Source organism: Benincasa hispida, chromosome 2 (assembly GCF_009727055.1).
Source record: "Benincasa hispida cultivar B227 chromosome 2, ASM972705v1, whole genome shotgun sequence".
Classification (NCBI taxonomy): Eukaryota; Viridiplantae; Streptophyta; class Magnoliopsida; order Cucurbitales; family Cucurbitaceae; genus Benincasa; species Benincasa hispida.
In genome coordinates, this window is record NC_052350.1 from 29,484,715 (window position 1) to 29,499,480 (window position 14,766).

Sequence of the window (14,766 nt, forward strand, 5' to 3'; positions counted from 1 at the left end):
TGCTGAAGTGATAACCTAAAAACCCTACATACCCCTCACGTGTTCTTCATGAATTCAACTTGATTTAGTGTTTCCTGTTGAGGTTCATGCCCTAAAGTCTCGTGTCCTGTAGTTTATAAACAGTTTGTATGAACACTTGTGATGTATAATATATGATATTTTACTTCACTTCTTGATTTTGCTCAGTTGAATGTTTTATTTGCTTTACCACAAACCAATAAACTTGAAATCCCTGGTTATTGTCTATAACTTAAGCATGTATGCGGTGACATACAAATGGATCATGTCTTAAGGGATAACCAAAATGGTCTGTAGTATATGGATATAGGAGGGAAACCTTATCCTGGTAACGCTACAGATACGGCCCGCTTTATGGAATAGTTAAAAGTGTTGTAACTTGTAACAGATGGTCTGATCCTTATCATTCGTGTAGGGGACATGTGATCAGGGCCGTCCTATACAAAGAGTTTGTATAAGATCTGACCACGAAGTGTTAACATCTCGTTATATAACACCGTTCATGACGGAGACTTCACTTTACTAGGATGACCATAGGTAACATGACCTCAATCCTGAGTGAGTTGGGAACTCCGGCCATTGAGGGCGGTCCTTTGATTTGTATGGGTACGAGTGGCCAGGTCACCGACTCAAATCTACCACTTTAGGAATTCGTCTGATTTGGGAGCTGGGAACTCAGCTACACAAGATGAAATTCACTCATTTCTCGAAGCAGAGGTAAGTACATAGATAGCTCCCTTAAGAGTTGATTCCAGGACTTGAAGGATATAGCGCCACACACCTTCTCTTGGCCCGAGAGGTATTCACACATAGTTGGACTATGTTGTATTATTCATTAGAGGGATCAGTGGTACTTAAGGAGTGAGATGTAACTATAAGGGAAAAATGGTAATTTGCCCCAGCTATACTTACGACCATCTGTGAAGGGTTATCGTACTCATGATTGGTTATATCTGATGGACATAGAAATATATCTGTGGTAAGAAGTGTTCAGCTGTTGGTCTTTAGTGGAATGTCTGGCAGTTAACGGATGGTGGATCTCATGGCTAAAGAGTTTAGTCAGCTATTCACGTACTCTTAGAGCTTCGAGCCATAGGTCCATAAGGTCCCTTGATAGCTTGGATAAAGTTGAAAATCAGTTTTTAGGTCAGTTTAAAAGGTTCAAATTGACAAAAGGGAGTTCGATTATATATGATATAATTGAACTGGTTAATTATATATGATGTGATTCACTAAATGGATGAGATACATTATTTTGAAGGAAGTTGGATATAAATACAATTTATATCAAGTAGAGGAGAAAACACTATAGTTGATATATGATATTAAACTATAGGTTAAGAATATAATATGATTATATTCATTATTTAATTAATTAGGTCTTATGAGATAATTGGCCGAGTAGTTCTCCGGAATCGTGGCGAAAGTGGGAAGTTCGAATTCAGTTCTTGTAATTGAAGAATAAAATGAAAATTGTTTTCATTTTGTAAGAAACGCAAGAAAAATCACTCACGGTGTGAATCTATACGATCACTTAGCGTTGAGAGCTTATACGATAGTGCCGTCTTCCTAAACGACCGCACACCCGCGTATAAAATGATTGCTTACATTTTCTATATGATCACTTTAGCACGCCGAGCAGACCTAAACGATCGCTCACCATTAAATAGATGATTGCTTAGCTAAACCTATCGTGTACCCCGATCTAAACGACAAGCACCCGACTATACGATAGTCTTCTACTATCTCGCACTTGCTTGTTCGTTCAACACGATCGCTTTTCCTCCTCCCCTCTACCAATTCCATCAATGTCCATCCTTTGATCGAGGAAGAAGATGAACAAGAGTTGATTGGGTCGTGTAGACGATGGGATAGGCGATCGCTGAGTATCAGATGCTCGGGAATCATTTAACACGCGTGTACTAGACGATCGCTTAGCTCAGCAAGCTTCATCACTTAGTACTGAATAAACAATCGAGGAGTAACGCATGGTAAATTGTTTACCTCTTCGTGTGTTAAGCGATCGTCTAGACAATCAGGCTTCGCAGCCTCGTTGTCGTCTAAGCGATCGTCTAGCATTTCACGCTATTTTCTAATATGTGCTAAGCGATTGTTTACCTGGAGGCGTTTACTAAACGATGGAGCTTCACCCGGCGGTTCAAGACTCGATTCGCCTGTGAACCAATTTTGCTCGATGAAAAATGTAATTGATAGAATTATTTCATTCCGGTGTTGTAAAGGTTCATCCCGGTCTATTAATCTTTGGTTTATTACATGAGATGTATGTTTATTATGTCATATGGTATGCATATATAGTAAATCCCACCTTAGGTTATGTATCATCTTTTTATTATAAATGTTATGATTTAGAGAAGCATGTTTTAATTACGTAAGAGCATGCTCATGCATCATCTAATATAAGAGTTATATTTATACATGCATAAAAAGTATTGACATGCATCATCTTTATATTAATTATGGAAAGCATATAAAAGTAAGGGTGTATGGAAAGCATGTTTGCTTTGTTATTACATGTATATAAAAGTTATGTACAGTAATGATTGGACATTGTATGAAGCATGACACATAGGTTACTTTATAAGCATTATAAACACCTAGTTATGTGCAATGTGTTTTAGTTGTTTCTTTTTAAAGGTTAAAGAGAAATTAGAACTAAAAGCAATAAGAAAGACATGCATGCTCACTTAGATATAATACATAGTTTTAAAATGTTTAAAACTTCGATGACATAGACCTAAGATCACGGTTCTAATATGATTAGAAACCTTTAGGCTTTAATCTTTTGATCAGTCTAATAGGATTAAATTGACTAATAAAAGATTAAAATGTAGCAAATCTATCTATAAGGGACTTTTTGTCTAAGGCAGGTTCTGTCTAGGCTGGAGTATTTAAGTTGACGGAAACGTAACACCTCTACCTAGGAACTTACCTGGAAAGGTGAATTAGATATATTTGATGCATACATGCAAGTTAAGAACAGTCCATTAAAGTGTTTAAATGTGACTACTTGAACTTGTTTATTTCATAGACAAAAATTGTTTATGAGCGGACTTAAAAAGATGACAGACGAAAATCAGTAGCCGAATTGTCTAGGTTAATGAACCCCTAGGTAAAACATTCAGTGGGAGATACTTGGAGCATATGATGCTTCATTTAAACCTTTCATGTTTCTCCTATATAGTCCACACCGTGAGATCTACCCTGGGCCTCATGGCACCCTGGGAGTGTCCCCCTAAAGAATTGTGTTTGGGTAGGTCACTATCAGGTGGATGGAGAAAGTGTTCATAGTAAGTGGGAGCAGGAAGTGTGACAGCATATCCCACGGTCTCCCTCGTTAGATTGAATAAAGTTTCTATGCATCGCCTCGAGGCACCCTAGGAGTGTCCCCCTATAGGATTTCAGTTTTATGTGTTTCTTTATTTGATCTCCTGAAAAAGGATAAGGTTACTTAGTCTCTTGTCCTAATCTACTTCTTCCCTATGGTGGGCTCATTAGGGCGAGACTCTGGCACCGAAAGGGAGGGGTCACACTTACGCAAAATTGTTGAAGGTTAATAGTTCTGGGCCAAATAAATGGTAGTTGTTAGGTTCAGTTCCAAGAGTTGGTTCTGTCTAATGGTTGAGAAGGTCTCATCCCAATGAAGGGGCATCTAATAACCCCACCGGTGACGTTTGTCCTACCTCGCTGGGGCATCATTGCAAAATAGAAGTCTTACACTTAGGGTACTTGAAACTATTTTGCTAAAATTCATTGGTTAAAATGTGGTTTAGTATAATCTTATAAAAGTTTGTTCGTATTTTAGCAACAAGTTTTTGAAAATGGCTATAGCCACTTTAGCATTGCTTAGCAATGAGAAACTAACTGACGATAATTTTTCAACATGGAAACACATGATCACGACTATTCTAATCATCGAGGATCTCATGTTTGCTCTTACGGAGGCTTGTCCTCCTATTCCAGCTCCGAATGCTGCAAAAAATTTTCGAGAGGCATACGAGCGATGGACACGGGCAAATGAGAACGCCCGAGGTTATATCTTGGCAAGTCTTATTGACATCTTGGGCAAGAAGCATGAGCTCATGGTCTCAGCGTGTGAGATCATGGAGTCCCTGCGAGGGATGTTTGGACAACCGTATGAACAGTTCAAGCACGAGGCTTTTAAATATATATTCAACTCTAAAATTGAGAAAGGCACCTCTTTTCATGAACATGTGCTTAACGTGATGGTCCACTTCAATGTGGTGGAGTTGAATGGGTCTACTATCGATGAAGGCAGTAAGGTTAGCATAATCCTGCATTCTTTGCCGGAGAGCTTTTTGCACTTTGTTAGTAATGTGATTCTTAAGAAATTTAAATACACCCTTACAACTCTCCTCAACGAGTTACAGACATACCAATCTTTACTGAAAAGTAAGGAGAGGAAGAAGGCTAATGCTATTGTTGCTTCATCCTCAAGGATGTTCCATCGAGGTTTGACCTCAGGAATGAAGTCTACACCTTTTACTTCTAACTCTGCAAAGGGGAAGAAAAAGAAGGGTAGTAAGGGGAAAGGAAAGGCGCTTGCTAACCCACTACCTGCCGCCCCAAAAAGGCATCTGCCGCTGGTTGAACAGGGAAAATATTTCCATTGCAATCAGGATGGACACTAGAAGAGGAATTGTCCTCGCTGGTTGAAGGAAAGAAAGGCCCAAGGCTAAGGCCAAGGCAGATAAAGGTAAATATGATTTACTTGTACTTGAAACATGTTTAGTGGAGAATGATGATTCTGCCTGGATAATTTATTCGGGCGCCACCAATCACGTTTGTTCTTCTTTTCAGGGGATTAGATCATGGCGACAGCTAGAGGCTAGTGAAATGACGATGCGAGTGGGCACTGGGTACGTCGTCTCAGCTGTGGCGATGGGAGGGATCCAGTTATCTTTACATAATGGGTTTCTAGTTTTAAATGATGCATATGTTGTTCTTGAACTTAAGAGGAACCTTATTTCTATAAAGTGCCTGTTGCAATGTAAATATACGCTTTCTTTTAATGTGGATAAAGTGTTTATTCATAAAGATGGTGTTAATATTTGTATAGCTTATCTGGAAAATAACTTGTATATGCTAAGACAGTTAGCCATACGTTCCCTTCATAACACCGAGTTATTAAAAACTATCATAACTCAATCTAAACGTCAACGAATTTCTCCAAAAGAAAATGCCCAACTTTGGCACCTTCGATTAGGGCACATCAATCTCAATAGGATTAAGAGATTGGTGAAGAATGGCTTTCTAAGTGAGTTAGAAGAACATTCTTTACCAGTGTGTGAATCTTACCTTGAGGGTAAGATGACTAAAAGACTTTTTACTGGAATAGGTTATCGAGCCAAAGAGCCTCTTGAGTTAGTACATTTTGACCTTTTTGGTCCTATGAATGTGCGAGCCTGAGGTGGCTATGAGTATTTTATCAGTTTTACTGATGATTGCTCTAGGTATGGGTATGTTTATCTTATGCAACGAAAGTCTGAATCCCTTGAAAAGTTCAAAGAGTTCAAGGCTGAAGTTGAAAACGCATTGGATAGACGGATTAAAACACTTCGATCGAATCGAGGTGGAGAGTTTTTGGACTTGTCATTCTAGGACTATTTGATAGAACATGGAATCATTTTCCAACTCTCAGCACCGGGTACACCTCAGTAGAATGGTGTAGCAGAGAAGAGAAATAGAACCTTATTGAACGTGGTTCATTTGATGATGAATTACGCTTCCTTACCGAACTCGTTTTGGGGTTTCGCAGTGGAGACTGCGATTTACATTCTCAACTGTGTTCCTTCCAAGAGTGTTGCAAGAACACCTCTGGAGTTGTGAAATAGGCGTCAAGCTAGTTTATGTCACTTTCTCATTTGGGGTTGCCCTGCACATGTGTTTGAGGCAAATCCCAAGAAGTTGGAACCATGGCGAGGCTATGCCTCCTTCTAGGCTACCCCAAAGGTACACGAGGGGGTTATTTTTATGATTCGTCAAAAAATAGGGTGTTTGTTTCCACGAACGCTACTTTCCTGGAGGAGAATCATATTAGAAAGCATAGTCCACATAGTAAAGTCGTGTTATGTGAGCTTTCCAATGAAAGTACTGAAACTTTAATAAGAGTTGTTGAAGATCTTGCTTCATCAGCAAGAGTTGTTAATGGTAGTTCATCTAGTAGGTCAGTTCCATCTCAAGAGTTAAGGGAACCTTGACGTAGTGGGAGGGTTGCAAACCCGCTCGTTTTCTATCTGGGTTTCACAAAAATCCTTGCTATGGTAAGAGATGGCGACATTAAGGATCCGTTGTCTTAACAGAAGGCAATGGAGGATGTAGACCTAAATGGGTCAAGGTCATGGATCTCGAGATAGAGTCGATGTACTTCAACTCAGTATGGGATCTTGTAGATTAGCCTGATGGGGTAAGACCTATAGGTTGTAAATGGATCTACAAGCGCAAACGGGGTGGTGATGGGAAGGTGCAAACCTTCAAGGCTCGACTTGTGGCAAAGGGTTATACCCAGGTAGAGGGAGTCAACTATGAGTAAAATTTCTCACATGTTGCCATGTTAAACTCGCTCCACATCCTTCTGTCCATTACAACTTATTATAATTTTGAGATCTGACAAATGGACGTCAAGACAGCCTTTCTGAATGGCAATCTTAAGGAGACCATTTACATGGTGCAACCTGAGGGATTCATAGCCCAAGGTCAAGAGAAAAAGGTTCGCAAGCTGAATCGATCCATTTATGGGCTAAAACAGACGTCTAGATCTTGGAACATACGGTTTGATACTGCAATCAAATCGTATGGCTTTGACCAGAATGTTGATAAACCTTTTGTCTATAAGAAGATCGTCGATGCTTTAGTAGTATCCTTAGTGTTGTATGTAGATGATATATGACTCATTGGCAATGATGTAGGTCTACTTACTGCAGTTAAGAATTGGCTAGCGACCCAATTCCAAATGAAATATTTAGGACAGGCTCAGTTTGTTCTGGGTATACAGATCTTTTGAGATTATAAGAACAAAGTGCTAGCACTGTCTCAGGCATCGTACATTGACAAGATGTTGCTCAAGTACTCGATGCGGGACTCCAAGAGGGGCCTACTGTCGTTCAGGCATGGAGTCTCTTTGTCTAAGGACATGTGTCCTAAGATGCCTCAAGAGGTTGAGGAAATAAGACGGGTCCCATATGCGTCTGCCGTTGGCAGTTTGATGTATGCGATGCTCCATACTCGACCAGACGTCTGCTATGCTGTGGGCATAGTCAGTAGATATTAGTTTAACCCAGGACAGGGTCACTGAATCGCAGTGAAGAACATCCTCAAGTATCTTCGGAGAACGAGGGACTACATGCTCGTGTATGGATCTAGGGATTTGATCCTTACTGAAGACACGGATTCTGACTTTCAGACTGATAGGGACTTTTGCAAATCCACTTTAGGGTTAGTCTTTACTCTTAAAGGAGAAGCTGTAGTGTGGCGAAGTACTAAGCAGAAGGGCATCGTTGACTCCACTATGGAGGTGAAGTACGTAGCGACTTGCGAAGCTGCTAAGGAGGTCGTTTGGGTCAAGAAGTTCTTGACAGAACTAGAAGTTGTTCTAGATATGTCTAGGCCCATTACCCTTTATTGTGATAATAGTGGGGCAGTGGCGAACTCCAAGGAGCCTAAGAGTCACAGGCACGACAAACACATAGAGCGAAAGTATCACCTGATTTGCGAGATAGTGCATCGAGGGGACGTAATCATTACGAAGATAGCTTCGGAGCACAATGTTGTCGACCTGTTTATGAAGGCTCTCATGGCTATAGTATTTGAGGGTCACCTTCAGAACATGGGTCTACAGGAATCGCCGCGGCTGGACTAGGGCAAGTGGAGATTTTCGTACTGGGCTTTTATGCCCTAGTTTATTGTTTTGTACTAGTTTTTGTATACCTCACTTCGCTTTAGGACAAGTGGGAGATTGTTGGTGTTGATGCCCTAAAGTCTCGTGTCCTGTAGTTTGTAAATAGTTTGAACGAACGCTTGCGATGTATAATATATGATATTTTACTTCACTTCTTGATTTTTCTTAGTTGAATGTTTTATTTGCTTTACCACAAACAATAAACCTAAAATCTCTGGTTATCTGTCTATAACTTAAGCATCTATGTGGGGACATACAAGTGGATCATGTCTTAAGGGATAACCAAAATGGTCTATAGTATATGGATATAGGAGGGAAACCTTATCTTGGTAACGCTACAGATACGGCCCGCTTTGTGGAATAGTTACAAGTGTTGTAACTTGTCATAGATGGTCTGATCCTGATCATTCATGAAAGGGACATGCGACGGGAGCGTCCTATACAAAGAGTTTGTATAAGACCTGACTATAAGTGTTAACGTCTCATTATATAACACCGTTCATGATAGAGACTTCACTTCACTAGGATGTCCATAGGTAACATGACCTCAATCCTGAGTGAGTTGGGAACTCCGGCCATTGAGGGCGGTCCTTTGATTTGCATGGGTACGAGTGGCCAGGTCACCGACTCAAATTTACCACTTTGGGGATTCGTCTAATTTGGGAGTTGGAATCTCAGCTATACAAGATGGAATTCACTCCTTTCCCGAAGCAGGGGTAAGTACATAGATAGCTTCCTTAAGGGCTGATTCCAGATCTTGAAGGATGTGGTGCCACACACCTTCTCTTGGCCCGAGAGGTATTCATACATAATTAGACTATGTTGTATTGTTCATTAGAGGGATCAATGGTACTTAAGGAGTGAGATGTAACTACAGGGGCAAAACGATAATTTGCCCCAGCTGTACTTACGACTATCTATCGTACTCATGATTGGTTATATCGGATGGACACAGAAATATATCTGTGGTAAGAAGAGTTCAGCTGTTGGTCTTTAGTGGAATGTCTGGTAGTTAACGGATGGTGGATCTCATGGCTAAAGAGTTTAGTTAGCTATTGTTGACAAAAATTAGGGTGAACGCAATATTATGATGCATGTCTTAGGCTATGCGTTTGTTCTCATGCATCGGTGGTCATGCGTTGGAATGAAAAGTATGCATTAATCTCATATGCAATGACCATGCGTTCCTATCACAAGTTTTCTTGCGCTCTCGCCAAGTATAACGAAATCGCAAGTTTCTCGGGTGATCCGAGGTCGAACTTAGAGACTTGTAGCTAAAGGGTATGCGGTGATGTGTTTGCGAAAAATGAATAAAAGAATGGTCGAGGTTATAAGCTATAACCTACTCTTACTTCTAACTAACAGACAAAGCAATGGAAGTATGAAAGAGAGGTAGAGACACGGTAACTATTGACGCATAGTAAAATGTATTGAAAAATAGATAAAATGTGAGGATGTCTTCATTGCAACCCTAAGCTTGACCGCAAGGGCAACCCCAACCAACGCAAACTAATGCGATCATGCTATACACGCCCGACACAGATGCACGTGATGTGTAATAGCAAACGGAACTTATTCCTAAGTCTCCATTCTTGCTTATGCGATCTTCATCTAGCTTTCTCGAGCCTCGATTCTAACCTAGCTCTCTCAAGTCTTAGGCTCTTTCTTTAGAGTCTCTCTCGAGTAGCTCTAAAGGTGTGATGGACGCATACATAAGAAAAGGTAACCACAAAAGCCTGGTTAACGTAAGATTATTCCTATCCCTTGTGAATACTTGCTTACATTGCTTAATGCGATCAACTACTTACCCTCTCGGGCAGTTAGTTGCTGCTGATTTCACTCGTTCGCTTATAGACAAGCGTTGCCACAGCTTCACACTAAGCAAATAAAGTTTTCTCACAACATTCGCGCAACACACACCTCCCGATGGTTTACTACATGCTTCATATTCCTATGTCGTATGATTAAGTATGTGATACTCTAACAGTCTCACTAATTGATGCAATGAAAGTTAAGGATGCTAAGTAAATGAAGATGGAGATGGAGTCAAAGGAAAATATAGAAATGCATTGATCACAAAATATATTAATTTCTTAAGCCAAAATGTAATACAATACAATACAAGGGAAGAAGAGAAATGGAAGAACCAGCTGGAAGCAATGTCTTGCTTCCAGCTGGTTCTTCCATTTCTCTTCTTCGGTCTTGCTTCCAGCAGATGTGTGTCAAGGCTGTCGGTGGTGCCATGGATGGACGGTGGAGTAGACTCTCTCGAGCTCTAACTCTGGTGAAGGCTTCAGTCGTCACTCGGAATGGATGAAGGAGATGAAGAACTCTCAAGTTTTCTTCTCACGCTTTCGACTAGATCACAAGGATCCACCCGAAAGTAGAAGTTTGGATGATTTGAAATTTCACTCAATGACTTCTATTTATAGAGCTTGATCGTCGACAACATTAATGGACCTGCTTTAATTCTGACATTCGCTGCGCTATGGTCCTTTTCTGAATCTCTGCTACAAACGGCGTGGTAGGTGAAATGTCAACATCATCTTTTGATAATTCCAATGTATGCGTTCATGCTTGCATTCCACCAACCTTGCGTTCATCCCTCTATTATGGTTATCATTATGTAGCCACAATCTCTCTGCGAAGACCGTATTCGATTGATGGCCGCAACTACTATGCAATGATTGCATTCGCTTGACGACCGCAACATCTATGCGATGGACGCATGTGGTTGATGGCCGCAACATCCATGCGTTGAACTTATGCGTTCACATCTGCGATGGAGAGATTCCCCGCATGCGGTCGTCCTTGCGATACCCAACTTCCTCGTTTGTGTCTGCTTCCTGCGTTAGCTACAAAGATAGACAATTGAACGCATAATAACGCATAATAGTGGGTTAGCCGAGATTCTTAATGTCGATCGAAACAAACTCATTTTCTCATGAATTCCTAACATAATCGCCGCATATTTCCTTTAACAACCCTCATAATTCTAAATAAAAGGCCTATAATGACGTGCATTTCTGCCCGTTATCATCTATTCACATACTGTTGGAGCTTCAAGCCATAGGTCCATAAGGTCCTCTTGGTAGCTTGGATAAAGTTGAGAATCAGTTTTTGGGTCAGTTTGAAATGTTCAAATTGACAAGAGGGAGTTTAATTATATAAGATATAATTGAACTGCTTAATTATATATGATATGATTGACTAAATGGATGAGAAACATTATTTTGGAGAAAGTTGGATATAAATATGATTTATATCAAGTAGAGGAGAAAACACTATAGTTGATATATGATATTAAACTATAGGTTAAGAATATAATATGATTATATTCATTATTTAATTATTTAGGCAGTTATGAGATAATTGGCCGAGGATTTCTCTGGAATCTTGCCAAAGTGGGAAGTTCAAATTCAGTTCTTGTAATTGAAGAATAAAATGAAAATTGTTTTCATTTTGTAAGACACAAGAAAAAACGCTCACGGTGTGAATCTATAAAATCACTTAGCGTTGAGAGCCTATACGATAGTGCCCGTCTTTCTAAACGACCGCACACCCACGTATTAAACGATCGCTTACGCTTTCTATACGATCGCTTAGCGCGCTTAGCTAAACCTACACGATCGTGTACCCCGATCTAAACGACAAGCACTAGACTATACGATAGTCTTCTACTATCTCCCACTTGCTTGTTCATTCAACACGATCGTTTTTCCTCCTCCCCTCTATCAATTCCATCAAAGTCCACCCTTTGGATTCTCACTCTGAGAATACCAAGGGCTTCGAGTGGTGGTGTTGTCCTCGGTTGTTGTTTGTTCATGCGCTGCTATTTGTGTAGACGACCGTGGTGCTGCTAGGCGACTGCTTGCTGGACGATAAGAAGCAAGAGGAGTTCGCTTCTGCTGGATCGAGTTTGATTGAAGATTGTTTTCAATTGGTAAGTCTCTCGGTCTTTTGTATTTTATTTGTTAAATCATGCCAGCAATTAGTGTTAAATGCATATCTCTTTGTTAGAATGTATGTGTGGTAATTTTGTCACAATAAAATCGGAAAGATTCACTTCCGCTCATGGATACTCTTGTTTAAGAGTTCCTCCATTTCCACTACATGTTCTAGCTTGAGCATAGTAGAGAAGATCTCAGTGGTAGCCCTCTTGAAGTTTCAAGCTCTATCTTGATGGATCTCAGCTGAATTTGTGAAGGATATCTTCAAAGGTAATATATGTTTCAAACTCTCTTCTGAATATCATATGAACAACATGCTTAAAACTCATATGAAATGTAGTTTAATTGCTTATTGATTCTGAAGTCTTCCGTTGCATGATATATCATTCCTACATCCTCGATATACTATCTCCTTAATGAGATGGTATTTGTGCTCATGCTTTCCGCACTCATGGCTTCTGGGTTCTTTGGAATTTGCAACTGTACCACTGTTATAACAATAAAGAGAGATAAACAGATGCATATTTGGAACCACTTCCAAATCTATTAAGAACTTTCTAAGCCATACTGCTGATAACGGGTAGAAATACACGTTATTATAGCTCAAATAAGTAAAATAATGAGACAATGCGATAGTAAAAATAAGCAATATCATATCCAAAAGCGCTAAACTGAGGAAATTGCGATCGCATGCGCCCATTGCATAAAAGCAGTTAATTTACTTATTTTATGCAGGAAAAATGCGTTGGTGCAAGTAAAATTACGATCCAAGGAATTAGGCGTCCGCGCGCTTGAAAGGTGGCGATCGTAAAGTCATTCAATCATATGCGATCATGAGAAGTTACTCAGAAAGGTGGTCGCATAAAGACTGCACATCAAGATGACAACATAATAAATCATGATGGGACGGAAAGCTGGTGACGGACGAATATGAATTTAGTTGACAAGTGGTTAAAGCCACACTGTAGCAAGTATACTCAACTTTCGGTGACCATTAATCGACGCATCAGAGCAGGAGATTTACTGACCGCCCATCATTGCAATCATTAGAGAGAAAGGTTGTTTCACCTTGAGCTCTATAAATACCGAAGGCCACCATTGTACATGTGATCGACATATAGAATAGAGAATAAGTTAGAGAGCCGTTAGTCTGTTCACGTACATATTCATACTTAGATTTAGAGGACGGAGACGAGCTAGGAAACAAAGAAGCTAGACTCGAGAGAGTCAGATTAGAATCTAGACTTGAGAGAGTCAGATTAGAATCGCATAAGCAAGAAATAGAAACTTAGTCATAAGTTCTATTGCTATTAACACATCGCATGCACCCTAGAAATAGGATATGATAGTATGCAGTCACCTTGTTTTATATGCGTCATCGCATAGACAAGAATAGAGGCTTAGACATAAGTCCTATCGACTTTTTCATATACATCGCATGCGTCCTAGAAATAGGAATTATGGCATTAGCATTGAGAGATGACATGTTGTTGTTTGTGTGTAGCATGATCGCATAACTTGTACGTAATCTTAGGAAGTATTAGCTAAACCCCTTCTCAACCCGTTCATCGCATACTCATTGTAACTCTTGATTTCATCAAATCTTCGTTCGAACTTCGTCGCATAGGAAATATACTTAATCAAAACACCATCCAAATTATTTTTTTTCACCACCACAAGAGAATCAAAGTAACTGTCGCATATGTACTCAGTAATCCCTGTGTTCGACCCTAGACTTACCAGGAAACCTAGTGAGGCTTATACTTGGGTCTTATTAGGAAAACTTGCATGTGCAACGCATAGTACATCACCACAAACTAATACCATAATTACATCACAATTCACAACGCATCAAGTTTTTGGCGCCGTTGTCGGGGACTATGGCAGTATATATTGCATTAACAGTAAACCTTTTTATTTTCTTTGCAGCTTTCGACCTTTGTGCACTGTCATTCCCTTGGTGAGGGAGGAAGCAGGTGTCGCATAAGCGAAGGACACGTTCCTTAGCCCAACTACGACCCAGAGGTCGAAAGAACGTTCCAAAGAAGACAGAGAAAGAACCGTCAACAACCACAAGAGAAAAATCCCAGATTGGCAGAAGAATCGAAAAAAAGAGCCGCAAATGCAAACAACATCATGGCAAACCCCATTCTCTTGGCGAACGACCGCAATAGACCCATCAGAGACTATGTGTCACCTAACCTATATGAGTTCTCCCCAGGAATCATGAGGCCAGCTTTGGACGGATCAAGGTTTGAGATAAAGCCAGTTATGTTACAGATGATCCAGATAGTCAGACAGTTTGGTGGAAGGCGTGGCGAGGATCCGCATGCTCATCTTCGAAGTTTTATTAAAATTTGTAACACTTTTGTGTTCCCAAATATCTCTGCTGAAGAAGTTCGACTATCGTTGTTCCCATTTTCTTAATGCGATAAAGTAAGGAAATGGGCATATTTCCTCGAACCAGGGGAGATAACTTCATGGGAACAGGTTGTAGAGAAGTTCATGAAGAAATACTTTCCTCCTACAGAGAATGCAAGAAGAAGGAAGTTAATCACGAATTTTGAACAGGAAATAGACGAATCGCTCAGCGACGCGTGAGTGAGGTTTAAGAGATTGGTGCGAGATTATCTGCACAACAGATTACCTGACTGTTTCCAGATGGAGATATTTTATCACAGTTTGAACCCTGTATCGCAGACAACTGCCAATGCGGCAGCAACTGGTGGTCTGCTCGATAAAACTTATGATGAGGTGAAGAATATCGTTGATCGCATATCAAAGAATCGCGAATATTGGCAGGAAAGTGATCAACGACTAAAAATTCGAGAAGGTAACGTAAACAATGGGGCCATCACATCT